Source organism: Strix aluco, chromosome 16 (genome assembly GCF_031877795.1).
Source record: "Strix aluco isolate bStrAlu1 chromosome 16, bStrAlu1.hap1, whole genome shotgun sequence".
Lineage (NCBI taxonomy): Eukaryota > Metazoa > Chordata > Aves > Strigiformes > Strigidae > Strix > Strix aluco.
In genome coordinates this window covers 2,664,805-2,686,588 of record NC_133946.1, presented here as the reverse complement: position 1 = coordinate 2,686,588, position 21,784 = coordinate 2,664,805, and the positions used below count along the sequence as shown (strand labels likewise).

General features: G+C 37.1%; 1 protein-coding gene across 3 annotated transcripts in view; it reads left to right on the top strand.

The window, feature by feature from the left end:
- SYT9 (synaptotagmin 9) overlaps nt 1-21,784 on the top strand; it is a 70,407-nt gene that overhangs the window by 35,936 nt on the left and 12,687 nt on the right. The gene's annotated exons all lie outside the window — the stretch shown is intronic.

Genomic DNA, 21,784 nt, shown 5'->3' with positions numbered 1-21,784 from the left:
TTCTCTTAATCTTGCTTAATCTAAAATTTACTTAAGGAAATACTACTTTTTTTATTTTGCCTGTCTTTCTGTGCTTTGCATGATCTGCTACATAAATTACAGCATACTAATCAGCCAGAACTGCAGAGTCAAGATTTCCTATATAGTGATCTTCAGTCCTTCAAAAGACTATATTCTCATAAAGTGAGATAACACCACATATATAATCCAGGCAAACAGAATCCAGGCAGTGCTTTCCATGAAAGCAATGAAACATGCTTAATTGGTTTAACTCTTTGTTTGGCATCACTTTGTTACATAGGGAAATGGAAAACTTATAAGTCTGTATTTCCATTATCCCAAAGTGTCTGGTATCAAATTCTATGCAGGAATCCAATTAGTGATTAGGTACAAAGCCACAAAAATTACTTTTAGAAAAGAAAGAGCTTTCTTCTCAAAGCATGAGCTAACCTCCTTGTAATGCCATTAGAAATGAATCATGCACATCCTATGGAGAACAGACCTTCAATGAGAATGATACATTACAGAAATCCACAAAGGTGAAGGTACTAGTGCCAAGAGTCAGTAAATATTTCATTTGCTGTGTCAAACCATACTCAAATAGAATGCATATTTTAGACCAAACATCATTAACAGTAAGATCAAAGTGCAAGTTTGTTAGATCTCAGTTCAGGAAAGCATTTAAGCATATGCTAAGCTGAGTGTAAGAAGCTGTTGAAAAGTAAAGGATGTTCTGAGACAAATACTTATCTGAATTCAGACTCTCACCTCTGTGGTCAGGTAGCATGCCCATATTACAGACCAAACTGATTAAACCCATTTTTTTGTTTGGAATTTCTTTTTGCAAATTGATACTGTCCTTGTTTTAAGGCGATTTCTCAGCGTTCTAAGTCAGCGCTACATATTCATGTGTGGAACGTGCTGTGCACCCACTGCACAATCCTCTTCCACACTAGGATGGAACTGCAGCAGCAGCACTAGCAGTTACCTCACTCAAGGTGCAGGCAGGGGCATGGACACTCAGTGTCAGAGAAGGATGAACCTGGCTTTTCTATGAAAAGTTACTGCTCTTCAACTGCAAGGGAAAAGTAAGAATCTGACAGAGCAGATGACAGTGATTCCAAGTGAAAGCCTGTCTTCGTACAGCATTAAGTGTCCCAAGCTCAACTTTTCAGTTTTAGAATCAACTGAGAGTTGAATGCACATGCACACTGGATATGTACTAGTCCTTTCTCCATGCTTTAATTTAAGCAAAAGATCGACTCTGGTACATTCTTTTTAATCACTTCCCCTTCCAAATTTCAAAAGCGATGTGGCATTTAGTTTGTATTCAGATTTTCTGTAATCTCTAAAATTAAATTCCAGACTGTAACATGAGTCATTTATTAATTTCTACTAATATTAATACCTGTGTGAAGTGTAACCCTGTTTATCCAAACAGAACACATGACCTGCCATCTAGACTTGTCACTGGGTTTTCAGCTAACAGAGATCTTTTCAAAGCAAATGACTCAGTACATAGAAGACACAATCCAATTTTGGCTAATGTGAGTCCTGAGATAAGAGTATCAGATAAATGAAAGTGTGGAGTAACTCAGCTTACTAATTAATATTTCCAAAATTTCAAAGGTTAGAGCATACTCCAAAAAGTTATGAGAAACCCCCCAAGCATCATTTAAGAAACCAAGCTTCAGCACATTTTCTGGTCTGTGTAGTTTAGATATCTTGCAGACTGACAGCAGAAGCTGAATCCTACGGGCTACTCGGTGAAGCTGCTGAAGTGAATACTCCTGTGGCTGCACTCCAAACCAGGCCAACATGCAGTAGTAGTGAATCTCTGAAACAAATTTTAGCAAAGTTTTGAGCACTGTTGGTCAGTGTATGGTTGCAGAAACTGTATTAACTGTAGCAAGTTTTCAATCATTTTATCTTTGAATGTCCTGTTAATGTCCAAATAATAATAATTACAAACCAGACAAATGCTGGGCAAACTTACTGAAGGAAAATCACTCAGTGTAGATCAACAAAGAGTGCAGCACAGGAGGGATAAACCAAGGAAACATACTAGGAAGAGGGAAGGTCCACACAACTACACATGACAAGTTTGTCTTCTGAAGAGTACATTCATTTTAATTCCTTGTGTGTCTTACTACACTGCATAACCAGCACTCCCAAAGGCCTTTATTTTACATCCTCCATTTTATTATGTTCTAATCCAATTTGACACAGTAATATAAAAGAATGTATCAAATCCTTCTCTGCCCTGCAAAATGGCCTACTTCAAGTGAGCAATGGAGATTATGCCCGAAATGTCAGCTTTACTGCAAACAATGCCATTAAATTAACCTATTAGGCTATGTGCTTTCTTCTGTTTTCTAATAACACTGGAAGATTTTTTTATCCAAAACCAACATTTTGATTCTGTGAACTATAACATCTGCTACCATCCCAGAGTTTGGAATTATTTCATAACACAGATGCATGTCAGCATAAAAATTTTCTCCATGCTCAAAAGTAATCTGCCTCCAAACACAGATCTCCAATATAAAAATGATCTTCTAATCCCAGGTCCTCTGAGCATAAAATCTCTCTCCTGTAACACTGACACTTTTTCCAACCAGAAAAAAGCAGCAGTTTAATGGAAGGGCTGTTTAATGGAAGAAATAATTAAGTAGATCAGCTTTAGATGAACATGAAATGAACTAGATAAGCTTTTTGTATATCTACCAGACAGATTACACTGGTTTCTGGCTCATCAAGAAAAAAAGATGCTCTTTATTTTTAGACTGTGTTTTAGTAGTTGGTGTGTTTTGTTTAGTAGCCTCTAAAACATTCAGGGTTTGGGGTGGGGTTCTTTTGTTTGTTTTTGTAATGTTCACAGACTGATGGCGTGTTTTGAAGAGAAAAGAGTTTGTTAATATTTCCTTGGTTGCCATGTTCAAACTCAAATGTGATCAGGCAAAGATACATGGCTTTGTCACAAAATAAAATAACTATGATGGACAGGAAGCTGTCAGTCCATTTCAGATAAAGGAGAACCTTTTCTTTCAGAAGATGCTAAGTATCCACTTGCATAACTTGTTGTGTACCCAGAAAGGAAAATCTCAGTAACTGTTTGTTAAACATCACCAGGCAGCTACAGGGCAGAGAGAAGGACTTCTGTGAACTGGAAATCTAGCTCTGGTTCATACTGGCTGTTTGGATTCTCAAAAAGCTCAGCCTTTGTCACTTGCTAAGCAGGTGATTTTTCTAGACAAAAGGAGTATTTAAAAGTCACCTTCACTTATAGCAGGGAGATAATCAGAGTAAGAAAGAACAATGTAAATTTCCATTCTTAGCTGAGCCAGCATTTTCCAAAATGACTACTCATCTTAGGAGGCAAATTTGGGACTTTGGTCTTATAATATATATAGCCTTTGACACTGATGCTATCTTTTCAGTTGTCAGATATAGTTATACTTGAGATCTAGGCATGGTACAATGAAAACTGTTCTTTTTCTGAATGTCTAAGCTTATATTTGCACATTAAAAAAAATCTTATTCATAACACCCCATTGGCACCTTTCTCTCATCTCACCGTGGCTGAACATCCCAGACTAAACTGTTTTCGTGAATCTTTCTATAACATTCTATTCTCAAAGGATATTTACAACAAGATTTGCAGTGATTATGCACCTTATATTCTATAAATTGTAGCTACCATATTGACTGCTACCATTATCCTTATCTCGTGGTTCCTTTGAGGCTCTTTCCTGTATGTACCTCCTTCAAAGGTGTGAAGGAAATTGAAACTCTGATACAGGTGAAAGCAGTTAGTCAGATTCAAACCATGGTTTATTCTTTGTCTGCAATCACTCAGAGTACTAGAAAGGATTCAAAAGGTTACTCTGGTTTGAATATGGCTATTTTGAACTACTTCTGCTTTTGTTTCTAGCTGAGCATTGAAGAGGGTAGCATCCAGCCCCCAGAGTTATAAAACAATATATCAGGGTACAAAAGGAGAGTGGAAATGTAAAAGAAAAACATTTCTGAAAGAAAGAGAGAAGAGATTACAGAAAGAAAACCCTGGGTAATAACATGGAGAAGTTGAGAAGTAACGTGTCAGAGACTTTAGAGAATGTACATGGTTTGCTGAAAATCCAAAAGATAGTTATGGATAATTCGAAGCTATAAAGAAACACAAGCTATACGTCAAGTTGTTTACTCTGACATCCAGAACGAGCCAGCACATGCTAAAAGTTGCAAAGCAGAATCTTCAAGCTCTTTTAGAGTATATGTAGTGGTCAAGAATACAACGGTCTGTCAGATAATGCTGAATTCTTTTTGCACAGAAGCAGTAAACAAAACCATATTTTTTTTAAAAAATAATGAATTTAAGTTGCATGCTGGTATACGTGCTAGTGTTTTGACAAAGAGAGAGTTAAAAAGTAGGACAGTTATTAAGTACTTGAAATTCTGTAATCCAGAATTGCTAATTGTTCACTGCTGTTGTTCTCAAGTTTGCCCAAGAAAGAAAGATTTGAGAATTCATATTTTTAGCCATTTATGTTGTATAACTGAGATGCAACTGGAATCGTAACATCACCAGAAGGAAGTTTCAAGTTCCCCGTTTCAGAGATGTTAATGCCAACACAGTACGTGAGGAAGAGAGACAAAAAGAGACTAAATTATTTCAGTCAGTTGTTTATGGAAAGCATAAAAGTCTTACAATTTTGAAACCTGACCAAACCTACCAGATTTTTTGCAGTTCCAAACTATTCTGTCCTCAAACTGAAAACAACTCCCTGAAAGGATGCATTGCTCAGAACCATTCCTGCTAAAAGGTTGTGAGCAATTTAATGTGTGCCAAATGCACATGCAGATCATAATCCTTAGGGTTTACATCCTCAAAACTTAAAGAAAATAAACTTCCTTCTTTGAAAGAAGTAGGTAAATACTGTCCCCAATTCATGGACAGTGGAACAGACTCGGACAAAAAGGATGTGACTTGCTCAAGACATGATGCTACTTAATAGCAGAAGTGAGACCAGGTCCAGAATCTGCAGATTCCTGGCACCAGCCTTAATCCACTCTATGCAGCACTGCTTATCTTCTTCGACAGTGTACAGATACTGTAGCTGGCAGTAAGTCAACTCAGTCCACCTACTCCCCTTTTAAAAAATGTTTAGCTTGTCAAGATGTTTTAGCTAGTATTTCTAAAATTCCTGTTCTGGCAAGTTGCTGTGTTTAGGAGAGCAATGACATTGAGCAAGATCTCAGAAAAGCATTTAAAGTGTTTAAAATGGTTAACAAAAATTTTTGAGTCAACACTTTGAGAAGGAACAGAAACAAACCAAATCTCTGGGTCTATGTATGAATTTGAATCCAAACCGTCAATGTTAAGCAACATATCTACTTTTTAGGGCTGTAGCAGTAAATGGGAAACACTAGCTGATTTTTTTTGTAATACAGAAAACATATCTGGTATTAACTTGATATTCCATTTGTTTAAAATGAGTAGGCTTTGGCATCAGGGAGGCAATCAGTTGTTGATGTGGACATGTACTTATTTAATTGATTTGCATATGCAAATGTCTCTAGAAGAGATAGATTTGCAAACCTGTATGTCTTAAAGAGCAACAACAATTATTTCATGGCTAGACAAAACAAGGCAGTAAACACAAGAGTCAAGACTCATCTCAAAAAAAACAAAAAATCACAATGAAACCCAGAAGTACTCAAAAAAATACAGAAAGCCTAATTGCCTCATGAGGCAGATCAGTGGATATTCATCTTCTCCTAAGTCACAAAGGTCACTCTTCTTAATCAAATGTACAGAAAAAATAAAAGTCCATGTGTAATGAATCATTTCATAGCAAAAAGATGCCAAAAAGTCATAGATATTTAATCCTTAGATTTTTAAGGATCACCACAGTAAGAATGAAAAACAAAGTAGCCTTCAGCAGCAGCACAACAGATATAGTAGTCATTGTACAGTGGAGAACAGCTGCAGACTGTTTTTCCGACAGTTTTTACATTTTTTAATAACCACATATTTCAATGGGTTAATTTTCAAAACTGGGTTTTTCCTCTTGTCTTTTTGTGTTTTCTTTTTTAGTCTAATGATTTTGCTAATTACTTTGTAGGAGAAGATTTGTCAGAAATCACATATGTTTAAATGATTAGGAGACAGCACTCAGCATGGCTAAACAAAGGACAGATACAGTTATGTACAATTATATAGGGCAGAGATAAAATATTGACATGTTTTCAGAAAACTTAAAGACACAAGATGCCTAATTCTGTTTGGAACAATTGGGTAACTGTGAGAATATTAAATAAAACTTGGGAAGGGTCTGAAGTAAGAAAAAGTCAAATGCCTTGAAGAGCAATGGTTTGAAATGCAGCTAGGCTGGTCCCAAGTCCAGTCCAAGTACAAGCACTCCAAACTTGGCTGAAAAATAATGGTGACTATTCACTGAAAAGTTATTACCAAAAGCCTGGTAGCTCCGCAGGCATGGTCAGAAACAGGATGGATCTTGTAATATCACAGAAGCCTCAGCTAACATTTACTGGGATTTTGGGACTAGTTTAAGAAAATGATAATTCAGAGAATTGTGTATATGTGTATTTACCAATTGAAGTTTACAGAACCTGGAGTATGGCCATGAGAGTTTCCAAGTGAGTTTTTCAGTCTGGATATTTCTCTACAAAAAACATACATACAAGCAAACAAAAAGAAACAAAGTCAAAGCTAAAGCAGACAAAAAAATAAATGCAGCAGAAATGGGACCATTTCAGTTAAAGACTTTAAAAGAAAAAAAATTTTTTTAAGTCGACATTTTGAGAAGACTGAAATTTCAGAATAAGATGTTTGATTTCTCATTTGGAATGGCTTTCTATTGCAATATTTTTAAATATTTTGATAGTTGAAATAGGAACAAAAATCCTGTTTTTTATCAAAGCAAAATGTTTCAAGTCAAGTAAGGGATATTCTGCTTCAAAATGGAAATAACTCAAAATTCCTTCCGAAATTAAAATTCTGGTTTCCACACTGGTTCTTCCCCTGTCCATCAATGCTGCATATTCTTGAGCTCTCTCTTTTGTCTTTCTGTCATCCATACTTCCCTGGCGCAACAGCCCCAGAACAGCAAGAGTGTATGAAGAACATTTTCCTCCACACATTAGCCACATGCTAAAAAAGGTTAGACCCAATCCTAAATTCCTGTTTTTCTAGATTAGTGGAAGGGTCTGTAACTATCCCTGTTCTACACATCGCCCTTCTCCTTTCTTCTCACCCTCCTCTGCCAATTCTTTTTTTCCAGAAACCTCTCTCTAAACAAGGCTCTTGGAAATAGCCTTCAGTGAAACAGCTCACAATAACATACACACTGTACACAAAGAAAAGCGAAAATGTGATCCTGGTCAGCCAAGCCTGTCCTTCAATTATACTATCCAAAATTGTTAGTGGTAGCCGCAAACACAAAAAAATTGCTCTAGTATTTTACAATTCATAGGCAGCAATTCTTCAAGATGAGCAAAGAGCACTCGCACAGCGTTAAGGCTAAAATAGCTGTATTAAGGTGATCTTGGCCACAACCATTCTGCACATAATTCAAGATTAGACTGTGCCATAGCTTTTTTTCTACAGGGTTATATAACTTTCAATTTAAACATGTATTTAGCCAGGCAGGGAAAAAAATTACTTCAAACATTCATTTAATTATCGAATGGTTTTGGGAATGCTTACTTTGTATTTTTTTCTAGCAGAGGTCACGGAAAGTATTTCAATAGCTTATGGATTCATCAAAATTTCTGAAAAATCCTACTCTTTAAATTTAGTTTCAATATTTGGAGCCAAACTTGAAAGTATTCTTCCCTCTGAACATACTGTGCTTTTGTGAAAAGCCTCAAGACATTTTTAGTCTTTAATCCCCACAAGATATCGCAGCCATCAGGCATCTTTCTCCACCAAACAGGGTATTTCAGAGTTTTACAATTTTCTTCTGTGTACAGTCTGTTTACCCAGTTCTCATGTTATTTTCCTATGGTCTTATATTTAAGCAGTAAGTAGACTTTTTTGTTATTGTGTATTATTTATTTAGGGATTAACAGTAACTGTGCTCCGAACTCTTACCAAGACATAGTGGATATTTGTGCAGGGGATAGCCTAGCTACTTGGGAAGTACCTCCTACACACCATGCCCAACAGGCTGGCATCCTAACACTACCTAAAATGTGTGCTTGCTGGGGTACAGTCTTGACTTCATCTTTTCTAGTACACCTGTGCCCCAGCTAATTAGGTAGAAAAGAAAGTGTCACTATATACAGGCTCTTCTCACCAAAAGATTTGTCTGTCCCCTTTCAAGTTCTTGTCAGAGGATGTAACCTGTCTCACACTTTAACCATTCAGGATTCCAGGATCTTTCCAGAGTCCTGTTACAGAGGACAAAACATCATCTGTACAGAAGGAAGAAATTACTGGATCATAACTGTAGTGCTTTGGAGGCATGTTTTTTGTGCTTACAGGCTGAATTCTAGAGCTTACCAAAATTAAGATAAGGCTATACCATTTGCTAAATAATCATGAGGGCTCTCTTAGACCTCCCCACTGCCTTTGGAGGGGGGGAAACATTAAAAGTTGCAGCTTTTTGAGTTTACAAACAAAAGTTTGAGTTTACTGGTGGAGAAAGACATATTGTGGGAACACTATGTCCTATATATGCATCTATAGTTTTCTAGCTTTTCTCCTGGTCTAGGAGACTTTAACAGCTCATCATGTAGTTTGAAAGAAATAAAAGGTGAGACAACTGAACTGCCATAAATGAGAGTAGAAACTTTAAGACACACCATACATTTTGCTAAGATTTGGTTATATGGTCCACAAGAATAATTCCAGATATTGTAAAGGCCCTAATTGTCCTTAGGAGGCTTGAGAGATGCATGTGACAGCTTTTCTCTCTTCAATCCCCAGCCCTTCAGAGCATGAGGGGCCACTTCCGAGGCTCTGTAGAGAACCTTGCTCAGATCATTGCAGAAAGATACATAGCTATGCTCTTCCATTCTTTCACGTTGTAAAAAATAGATTAGTTGGCAGCCAAACTATCTGAGGGAATAGGGATACAAAGGCATCACTTTTTCATGGTAAGTGAGCTATTTTTCTGACAGTGGAGCTAAAGAAACAATAGCAAAACTGAGAGCCTATAACCTGAAAAAGCTTTTTCATCAAGATTTATCAGTCCTGAGTTTGCTACCTTTTTACAGAAGAGATCTTCAATTTATATCACTCTTTCATTTAATTTCTCCTCATGCATACACATTTCTCTAAACATTGAGAAAGGTATGTGTATCAGGAACAACATATAAAGTGTAGTGTTTCCTGAAAAAATCCAACAGGCTACTGCAACATCACTTTGTGCTTGCCTGGGTAGGATTAAATGACAAACACATGCAGACCTCTCAATTCTCCACCAGTCCTTACAAACACCGAAAGGCAGTTTGCAATGCACACTCAAATTCTAGAATTATGGATATAGTAACTTCTGTAGTTAGTTTCACTGAAGTCACTGGAGGTATTCACAGGGGTAAATGAAGCATACAGTCTTTTGTAGTGTCTGAGCCTTCCTATGGCTCCCTAGCAGAAAATTAGAATGAGTATTTCACACCATGTACTTTGGTGAAGTGACAGGCTCAAATGACACAACTGCATTAGGAACATCTATGGTATCGTGACATTTGAGATTTGTATAGCTACATGTTTCTGGCACTGCATTGCTTGATTAAACACCTTGCTCTATTTACTCAAGAAAACAGTAGTCACAAGCTACAGCTTACCTTAGTGAGTGCTTAATCATTCACTACTCCTTTCATCAAACTCAGAATTAAAGCTACATACAGCATCTGGAAGAAGATTTCTGACTAGTGATGGCATCTTGCTTGTGATGGGCAGGGAAGCAGAAAACAACTGACAGCTGGAGGTTTTCACAGTTGATTATATGAACTATTGGGATAAAATTCCCCACTCAGATTCTTGGGCCAAATCCGGGATCTTAAAAATAGCAGTTTATCATAACATCAGAAAACATAACCTTGCTTGCCAGGCAACCAATTACTAACAGCAACAATACGAGTGGCTTAAATCCACCGCTCCTCCTACCTAACATTTTCTCTTCCATTTCCTGCAGTAAAATTATTTTAAAAGGAGCAGTGAATAGGAGATTAGCCATATCATCCAATACCTAGTATTTTCTATTCATATCAACACTGCTAGCCAAACACTATGAAAGTTAACACAGAAGAGCAAAAGAACAATTACCCATTCTGTATTTTTTATATTTGTTTTCAGAATTCATAGAACTCTTTATGTGTTTTCTTTTTAAAAGCATGCTGGGGTTTTATAAATATTTTTAAAAGCCAGCTGTGGTTTAATCAACCATCTGATCTACATTAGGATAACTCTTCTCCACAACCTCAACAATAAAATAAATATGTATGCAGTAAAGGGACACAAAAGTGTGTACAAAAAAGATGGGAAGAAAACAGCAGACTTTGGTTTCAAGCCCCCTAGAGAGTTATTTATGATCATCAGGAAGAAAGGAATCACTTTAAAATAATGAAAACCTTTCAATGTCTGTATTTACTGAGCACAGAATCTTACAGTAAATGCTAATCTAACAATAAACTTCACTCTATTGGGACCGCAACATTTTATGCAGGTAGAAATGAGTAGTACTCAGGATGAGATCTTGACTCTACTGTAAAGCCAGGGAAAGAATTCCCACTGAAGCTCAGATTTCATGCATATCCTCTTGCTGTAGTTTGGAAACGGTATCTTGTAATCAGTACAAAAAGCCACATGAAATAATGTAAACAAATAACTTGAGATGTACATCAGAAAATTCACTAGAACAGCAGAACAAGCAAATTACCATACTTTTGTTCCTCTCTGCAAAATAAATACATGACAATGACCTGCTCAACAAAGTTTTGAATCTTCTCCTCTCCCTCCCCCAAAATTTGATGGCTAAAATATGAGTGAGCTATCAAATCTGGTGCTGGAGAAAGCAGACAGAAATCTCTCCATCAGAAATTACCTGAGTTCTACATCCACAACTTCAACTTTTGACTGGCTGCAGCAGTCCTAACAGAATGAAAACAGTATAGATTCATCTCCCTCAACGCTTCTGCAGTGAGGACTCCTGACCCCTTTCTTTCAGTAGCTCAGTAGCATTTCTCATTTGCCAGCTCCTTTTCCAAATTCTTCACTATACTCAGTATATAGTGTCAGCATTCTTGGGAAAGCCATGACAAACACTTCATTCAACACAAAGCTTTTATTATAAAACAACATATAAAAAGCTTTTCATCCTATCTATAACCGTAATTCTTTTTTCATCAGAATATAGGTATTTTTTTAAAAACAAACCAGTAGATATAGCAGAAGATGCTCACTCTCTTCACCTCCATCCAGCCACTCTCATGTTCTTCTCAAAAATAATTTATTTCAGGAAGCCTTTTAGTGCTAAAGCAGCACAAAATAAAAGGATACTATCCTTCTTTTCAGACAGTCTTGCTCCCAAAGTTATGAGTCAGGATGGTCAGAGATAACTACACTAAATTCTTTCAAAATCATACTTTCTTCCAAAAAACTGAAGCCAGGCCCTTTTAAGGTGTCCAGTTGAGTACTCAGAAACATTGATCATTCTCAAAGTAACAGTGTTCTAAAGTGAACTCACCATTTAGGACATCAACTCACAACTTTGATCTCATTTCAAAACTATGAAATTATTTAAATTATAAGCAACTAAACTGAAAATTTGAGAAGGCATCTAAGTGACTGTGAGATACTGTTTACTAAATCACTCACAGTCTTTCTGAAAATGCTTTTTTTCCTACCCAGAGGCTAGTATGTACTTAATAACACTAGTTATTTGGAATATAAACATAACAAGGTAAAAGTCTGGGCAGCTCACCAGACTCTCCTCACACGAATGCACATGATGCCATGAGGAAGAGACTAAAACAAGCCACAGAAAAAAATAATTTTCCTCTCTAGGTACATTTCACATGTAGCATGTGTAAAGTAAAACAAGTTAGAAGAAAAGTCATCTAAGAGGAGGAAGTTCTGTTGACTCACTTTTATGGACTTAAAGCACTAAGGCACTTCTATATTTAGTGCTCTCTTTATCTTGCATCTTACACTACCCTCTGTGCATTCTTTAATAGAGAAAACATGCTCACTAAAGTGGTCCTAAAATTGCCTGCAGTACACCTCTAAATATAATCGGGAGGCACAAGCATATCTGATAGAGAACAAGTATTACAGAAAAAGAACTGTTATCACACTCTGCACAATCACATCTTCCCCTGCTCATGCTGTAGACACCTGGATGATACACTTGATTTCAGAGTCTGCATTTTCTAAAATGGATTTCTGTCCTCCTCCTTCCCCTTCCTTCAGCTTCCTCACAGTCTTTTATTTTAAAGATGTTTTTTCTGTACAGCTCCTAAGTAGATGTAGTATTGGATTGGTAAACTGCCTAGCAGCTTCAAGATGAAAATATTATTTATTTGCAAGGTAGATGAATGATACACAGCAACAACATAAATTCTCCTTCACCAGATCTGCATAGCCTAAGTGTCCTAATGGTGATAGTCCAGAACTGTCTCTGAAGAAAAGAAGGTAGCTGGATTTGCATGAGCTTTTGGGTGGCATCAGCAATTAAGATACTGAGAAACACTGAAATGTTCCTGGTATTGCCAAACAGAAGTGGTAAAAGTAACCTGTTGTTGTTAGATGCCACCACAGATTCCACAGCATTGATTCAGGAGGTGCCAGGGAGGCTTGCCCTCAGAGTGTTAGATACCAACAGCATATCAGCATGTTATGCGGTTGGCAAATTTTACATAGCAGTCTGTTATGAAAATTGTCAGTAGCATCTCTGGGAGGAAACAGAAGAGCCTACTTTCTCTCCCATGTTTCCACCTCCACCCTGGAAAAAGAACCACCAAACCCCCAACTCCTCTCCTGATTCAAATGTGAAGTTTTCCTTGTAGCATGGTTTGAGAAATAAAGGATGAAAGCAGTCTTCCTTTTCTGGAACGATGCTGTCTTGTTATCATTAATTTTATTGTCATGCTCATTCTTCCTTCTTCCTTCTATTATTTTAATTCATTTTGTATTTGAAAACCAGAGAGATTCTAAGGTATAAAATAAGATTTAGGGGGTTTGTCTATTTTGACATATTTAATACATGTGTTTTGTTGGATTAACCTTAGTGTCCATGATTATATTCCTCCATTTAACTTGCAATTAAAACGGAATTGCTGTGCAAGGACAGTCAACACAGTACAACTGCACACCTTTTCACCCAATCCATTAACAGAATATTGCTTATTAGTGAAGTAGTCTCTTTACCTTGGCTGCTTTGTTTTGAAATTTGCAGTGATTTTCTTTCCTATATGACCCATTTAAATAATTTACTAAGAAGTAAATGAAACTTCTATGGAAATTGATTTTCTAATGTTAAAAGTGGGTGATTTTATAGAGAAGTGTTACTAGTAAAATGCATGTTGTGAAATTTAGTTGTGCATTCAGTCTAATGGAAGGTTATGTGGAATGCTCTCAGACATGTTTTTAAGCCATAATGATCCCTTTTTACAGTTTCTCTTACATTGATACTTTCTGTGGATGGTGCATTTGAGTCTGGCAGGGCACCAGTGTTATTGTTTATACAGGTGACAGATCACAAGCCCACTTTTTGTATTTAGTTGCACCACTTAATAATAATCAAGTCAACTTCAAAGGTAACAGGATTTCAACACTGGGGAGTTCTAGAAAAAAAAGTTACTTTTTACCAAAAAAACCATGAAATATTCTCAGTGGTTCCTGACCTGAGGAGGTACATGACATGACACGACACAACATAATCGTCTCTAGAGAAACAAAGCACGTGGAGAAACTTCAGTAGAAAGATACTTGATCCTTGGCTTTAAAATCACAAGGAAACCCAGGAAAGGTACCTATCTGAAAGAAAAAATAACCTTCATCTAAATCAGGATGAAGAAAATCTCTGTGCAAATCATAGAAAAAAATGAGAAATAGATTCATAAAACCATGCTTCTTTCCCTTCCTGCTAAATGGGCACTGAACTTAAAGGGAACTGCACAAATTATACTTTTGAGTTTATTACTTTTGAGAAGTCTGCCTTAGATATACCTTATTAACAGAGGTAATAATTCTTTTATTACTTTTTAGTGGGATGAGAAGCCAAGAAAGATCAGAAAGAGAGAGAGAAAGGGCACATGAGGGATTTCATTGAACTTGGATTTGATTTCCAGATATCACAAGAATTTTTAAATGATTAGACAGAGTTTAGATTAATGGCAATACACTCTTCACTAATAGTTATTTTAGCAGTCTGTGAAAGGAGCTCATTATATTCAAGTGGTCAAAATCTAGGGGCGGAGTGCTTCTTTGCTGTCTGTTTACAATGAACAATACACATGTGCTTCTCCAGCTTCTGCATGCATTATGCTAGAGCCCTGAACAGAATGAACCCCTCCTGGCCTTCCCAGGGCACGTACACAGGTACGTGTAGAGCAGACCACCATATCTTCTCTACTTAAATTAGATATGGGATGAAATTATGCAGCAGATGGCAAAATCCAACAAGAGATATCTGATTTAAAAAAAACCAAGCAATTAAACATATCTCAGATAAAAGCTCTGGAATGGCAAGAAAGACATGCTACTGCAACATAGAGTTTGACATTAGTTTTCTATTTTTCAAGTACACTATTATTTGGACCATTCTCTTTTTCATATCAACTTCTTCAAAACCAAAATTGTAGAGCTAATGTTTACATAGACTAAAAGTAGATTCAGATTTATGGCCTTTATTACCCATTTTGTGTACAACCTGTGCTAAGCCTGAGTAGCAAGGAAGTCACTACAGAACACCTAATGCAAATATAATGAATACATCCACACAACACTATAGGTGCTTACGCAGATGGGAAAGCACACAGTTTTTTCCTGATACTGTGACTCTTCATCTTTTTTCAGCACTACCCAGATACTTAGTTTCTCTCCTTTTCAGAATGATGTGCTCAGAATGCATGATATAAGAGATGGCTGCTGTACACAACACAAAATGCCTGCACTGAGAATGTCATTCAGTGCTCAGCAGAGGTGAGGAACTGCTAGTAGTGTCCAAAGCTTTAATATCATCTCATTTCAGCAGCATGTCTATATTAGCATTCTTTTATACAGAATGGCCACTCTGTGAGACTTTATCCTTAATCAAGACTGTGTCAGCAGGGCACCAGGGCTGGCAGCTCCCCATGGGCTGGGACGCCAGGAGCAGTGGGGGACCCTGGTGCTGCTGGGCAGGACCTCGCCAGGCAGGTCCCATCCCACCACCCCAGCCAGGGAGCGGGGCAGGCCAGGGAGCCAGGGGGCAGCCCCTGGCATCAGCCAGCTCCCTGGGGATGGGTCAAGCCAGGCCGGGATGTGGGCCCATGGCGGGGCCTGGCACAGTGGGGCCCATGGCCGGGCAGGGCTGGAATGGGGACCTGGGCCGTGGGCAGGGTGGGGGGAAGCCCTAGGGGTGGTCAGGGCCAGTAAGGCCTGTTAATGCCCTTGGAGCCCTGACATACTGATTGCTTCCAGTCCCTGTGCATGAACAGAGAGTTGAGTGGGGTTCGAAGATAGAGTATGTTTCTCTATTTTAGTGGAGCTGTAAGTTCACATGCAGCCATTGTAACTCAAGGTAGAGTAAAAGGCCAATCCATTAATTTGCATACAGATTTACTTCAAATTGACATTTTCATTTTAACACACTAGGAAAAAAAAAATTAACAGGCAAGACATTTTGGATTAAAACATTTTGATTAGTTAACTTATTTTTAAAACCAGCTTCCTCCCTTGCAATTTTTCTTGGATGTATTTGAGATTTTCATTATTAGTGGGATATTGAGATAATTAAGCATTACTTTCACCTTATGTCAGAATGGAAGAAAGAGGTAACTGGCAAATAATTCATGGTAGAAATAATTTTATGCATTAGAATGTATTTGCTTCTTCATTTTCTTCAAGCTCACGTTTGCTTAGAGATAGTGAACACTTAACACGTAATTTAGCCTCCCCTTCTTACAACAAGCTAGCATTTAGCCTTGAAACCATGAGGGTTTATTTTCTCATCTCTTTCTATCTGCATGATGTTCACCAAGAGTTTTCTTTTAAGTCAGAAAGGTTGTCCACCCAGATTAGCTTGTATGGTAAAATACTGCACCCTACAATGTCATTAACCTCTGTTCTTTGTTTTTTCAATCTCAGTATTTCACAAAAAATTGAAGTCTATTCCAAATTGATTACAGCCTGTTAAAAAAATTATTGGGTTTAACATGACAGATATTGATGGACATTCATTAAAAGCTTTGGTCCTCACTTTGGGAAACTGCTGTCCATTTTTCCAGATTGCACTGTTAGATTGTTTTGTGAAACTGCCTTCTGTGAGGCATCCCCTGTCTGTCTGACCTACTTGTCCTTACATTTTTACCATCTCTACCTAACATCAAAACTTTTCTGTTTCGCAGCTGAAGCTCTCCCTTACGTTTCCTTTCAAGAAAACAGTTGCCCTCCAAATGTCCATTCCTGTATAGAAAAATTTACATTTCATTGCTGTTCCCAAGATTGTCAACAATTCTAAAGCACCACTGCCATCTCTGCAGAGGGAAAGGTTGGAGTCAGCTCTGTGCTAAAGTACTCTCCTTTAAAGCTTTAGCATTGTGAAATCAAACCCACCTTCCCTTTCAAAAGACATTTGAAGCACAATACCAAAGGTGGCAACCTGTAAACACTGGCAAGGTGGGATACACTGAAGTGGGATATACTGGAAAAAAGTGTGCCCACAGCACCTTGCTTGTAAACTGACATCTTACAGGTTATGGCATTTTAATTTTTAAATACTAGATCAGGAAGATGCAATTATTTTCTCTAGCTCTCAAGCATTCCCTATTCTACACACACACATGCACCCCCTGCCTTCCAGTGACAATCAAAATGATAAAAGGCAGCCTGCAATGCCTTTGCATTGCAAAGACAAAGTCGGGGCAGACATTTTTGTATTATTAACTCTATACTGAACTTTATATTTTATAGAAAGCAACAAGTCATAGAAGAATTGCAAAAAGCAGTAACAATTCAAGAAAACAGAGTAGTTTTCAGGGGAACAGTTTAACTTGCAAGAAGAAAATAAACTTTAATTAACTTCTTTCTCTGACCAACAATGCCATAGAGCAAGCCTTCAGAAACAACTCTGTACACACTCTTTCCCCCTCTTAATAACTGATGAGGAAGTTAAAAATTATTTACATTAACTTTCTACAGAAGTTTCATTTTCAGAATGCCTCATTTCTGTTTTCCTGTGGCCACACACACATAAACAGGACAAGTACTCAAGCTTTTCCAATCATGTCTCTACTAATTTCCGTTAGCTCAATCCAGACTATCTCCCCAGTTCATCAGTTTAGTTTGGAACAAATTAAGACATTATCTCTATCTTGATAGTTACTGGATAATTCATTAGATTCACCCTTAGGCCCAGATTCAGCAAAACACTTTAGTTGTTGGGAATTGAAAATCTATGTAAAGGATTCAAAGCCAGTAAAATCCATATGATTTAAGCACATGTTTAAAAATAAATATGTGTAAGAAGTTTATCTTTACTGAATGGAAGCTTTTTTAAAGTAAGGATCTTATTACAGAATAATTTATCAATAAAGTCTTAAATGACTCAGTAAGAACAAATATATTCTGTAAGTGCATTCATGTAACTGAGGACAATATGCAGCTAACCAGTTAGAAAGGCAGTTTCAGTTAATCACTGCCATCCTATTTATAGCATATAAATTGTGACAATGGGATGTTGTGTCTTTAGAGAGGTAAGTACAGTGATTGCCTACAGGAAAAGGCCTCTGTCCTTGACTTACTAAGGACATTGTGGCAAGAGGAAGTTACGTGTATGTTCTTCTCAAAGACGTTAACTGGATTTGTTCTGAAACATATGAAGGCGAAAGGCTTATGCTTTGACTCCAGCTACACACATTCTAAGATATCTTGACTGACTGGCACAACACAAAGTCATGTCTGGAGGACCCTCCTTATGTGGACTACAGTAATCTGTCTTAAAGAAAAGTACTCATGACACAAGGATGATGGAAACAAAAGAAAAAAAAATCCATATCAAAAGATCTTCAGGCTCTGAAGTGGAAACGGAGGATATGCTATCTGCTGGATGCTTTACTTTTGATACTGTCTTTATATAGAAGTTGCCAAGATGCTAGGCAAAACTATGAGTAAGTTAAAATAAGAAGTTGTACTCATTACAGAGTACAACTACAATTATAACAGTTAAGAACTTACAACTGTATGTGATTGACTAACAAAGACATGTACAATATCTACCGATGTAAATAGCACCCAATTTGATAGACTATGATTATCAACTCCCTGAGCTGATAATCACAGTGGCTCTGTACAACCCAGCCTGCAGGAAGGGTTCCTACTTCTTTCAGTCCCTGCAAAGTACAGCACAAAGTTGTGGTATTCAGAGTTGGTCTGCTGGGCAAGATGTCTGTCTGACTATAAGGTGCTCCAGAATTCCTCAGAGAAAAGGTGGTAGAAACTCTGTTGTGGTATCATCTTGGCATTACTAATATAAATCCTAATAGAGAAAAATCAAGCTACATAGTTAAGCAGCAAAGTTGAACTTAGCTGTCAGAGGATTTATTTTTGTTTTAAATTAGAACACGCAACACTTTCTGTTGGCTGGCTCACCTAAGTGCTTTCTTTCCCCCTTGTAAGGGTTTTTTGCTTGGATTCTTTAGCTGATGATACTTTTCACTGTATTAGTCATGCAAGAATCCCTCAGGTCCAGCATTTTTATCCATGTGTGCCAAGTAGCAAATGCTATGCCACAGACAAGCCCATGGAGAGAGTACGAGGGATTCAAAGCTGCACTTTCTTATCCTGCCTTTTTGTGCATCCCATCAGACTAGCTTCTATATATACACTTTGTATAGCTGTATAGGCATAAAAGCTGATAGCCAGTCTGTGACTTGACATGAAAATTATATTGTGTACCCAAAGCAGTATAAAATCCAGAGTGGATTACATGCAAACAGATTTTTTTTTTTTAACATTCTTTCCTAATAATTGAAATCAGACTCATTTTTGCATACCAAGTTCTAAAAGCTCCTGTACTTATTTGCTTTCATTTTTTAAGAAAACCATGAATAAAAGAAATAAAGACAATGAAATGCAAAAAATGAGTCACACTGAGAAAATAATACAATTTGCAAATTAACTTAAAACATGAAATATAGCCTGACATTGATGTATCGAAAGAATAATTGTAAGAAAATAAGCCATTCCCATTTTCCACAAACTTTACTTAATCATATCTCTGTAGATATAGTTTGATTGAGGCATTAATAAATACCTACTTTACTAGAGTTTACTTCTTTGATTTAAGATGTTAGGAAAATACAATTTTCCAGTCATATCTTCTCTATTCATCTTAAAATGTGTAATGAGAAAGCAGCTGGCACTCTTATAGTCATGTGCAAATTCAGTTAAACATTTCTAAAGAGTTTTTCTCAATATACATTTCTCATATATATAACTCAAAATAATTCTGCGATGAAATAATCAAAAAACTAGAGCTAACTTCATGAATTCATCATGTCAGATACTTTAGATTTGCTATCATTCCCAAACAGGTTAGAGTCTCAAATTGTTTATATGGTATTTGCATAATATTTGTGTTCTGGACACACACCTGAACTGAATTAGTATCTTAGCTCACTCAGATCTGAATCCAGACTTCTCAACACAGATGAACAATTTAATAAAAGTATATCCCAAAAAGCAGATAACATATCTTAAAGTATTTTTAATTCATTTAGACTTAACACATATATCTAGTATACTTAAATTATCCTCATCTTAGCAGAGTAAACCTCCTGTAAAATAAATCCTTTCAAAATTCAAAACCCCACATTATCAAATATTAGAATGATGTACAGTGAAATTTGCCTTGCATTGCAGAAGTATAATTCCATTAATTCCAGGAAAGACTATTAAATAACTAGGAATATATTTTTTTTTTGTTTAAAATACAACTAATACTCCTCAGCTAGAAGGGGAGAAAAAAGAGAGAATTGAATACTGATAATCAATCCTTTCTGTGTTTCAAAAGCTGTGTTTCTGCAACTTCTGCTATTCTTCAGTTTTCCAGTGACCTTTGTAGACATGTAAAACTGCTAAAGGAGATAGTATGCAAAGTTACCATTGCCTGAGCTGCACAGCTCTGACATAGCAATAAGAATTTAAAAAATCTCTAAAATCACTAGTGCCTTGAAAACCTCTTTCAACAATTAGCAACTTTTAAAGAAATAAGCAAGGGCATCACTGCCTGTAAGTGCTCCCATTAATGGTAAGTTGATGAGATGCATAAAAATACCTCTTAGCACCTACAATCCATAATTAGCATTATTTTTGCAACATACAGAAAAGTAAAAAAGCAGTGTCTGTCTTTTTATAGGTGGGGAACTGAGCAACCTGGTATAATTGAGACATATGCTTTAATTAGAGTGGCACAGGCACTCTAATAGAAGGCCTACCACAGCTTGTCTGCTCCAGAAATACAAAATGCAAGTTTCAGAAGAAATGGGCATAAAACTTATGACTGCCTAACTCAAGGACAGTGTATCTTCTAGACCAGAGGCAAAAGCAGAAGTTGTAACCTATAATTTGTCTTGTTTCCTTCCATCCCTTGCTGCCTGTTTTGCATGATGTTACATACCCATTCTCTGCACCCAAATGTATTTATGAGAAGGGAGAGGAGAAATCTGATCCCAAATGTCATCCCGATTTGTCAGAAACTCACTAACTACCAGGTAACATACAGGTTTCACTGAGAAGGTTTGATCCAGCCTGAGCTTCTTAACGCAGCCTCCAAGGAATCAAAGCTGAACCATTTAAGGGCCCGTTGTCACAGTCTTCTTTAAGATTACACATCTGCCTGTTTAATATGCTGAATTACACTCACCTAAGCACCATCATGGAGCTGTTGACATAGTACTAGGGAATGATTTATCCTGCAGGCTAATCTCTAACGGAATTAATAATATTAAAATCTATAAATACTGTGTGACTATAGACTAACAAGCTATTAACATTAGTATTGGAATTCAGCATTTTAAAAGATATATTAATTTTATGTTAATTTTACAGGGGGGAAACCGGAAAAGTTTTCTGGGAAAAGCAGGAACAATAAACCTTTCAGTAGAAGCCAGTGAAAATTAATTCAAATAATATGATTTTTATGATATATCAAGTATTTCCACAATAGAACAAGGAGGAAGCATAATGTGAGGGAGTTCGTATTTCCATGTTCCTAACAGCAATTAAAGGGTCTTCCTTGTCTTGAGGTTCCAGTAAGGGATTCGTTCCCTGTGTGAAGGTACAGTTTTCAGGCAAACATTGTGATTTACACCTCTGGTTTGAACTCTTCAGCTGACTGCTTACCCAGTACTGAATGCATCTAACTCTCCCAGGTAACACTGGGAAATTTTTTAAGGAAGAAACTTTATGCTCTTGCCCTGTTGAATAAAGGACAGAACAAGGGCTCAGAGACAAATCTAGGCGGGATGATCAGAAACAGATAGGTTGTGCGGCTCACTGTAAGCCACAGCTAACAACATCAAGGCACTCAGCCATCACCCCAAGCCTGAAGCT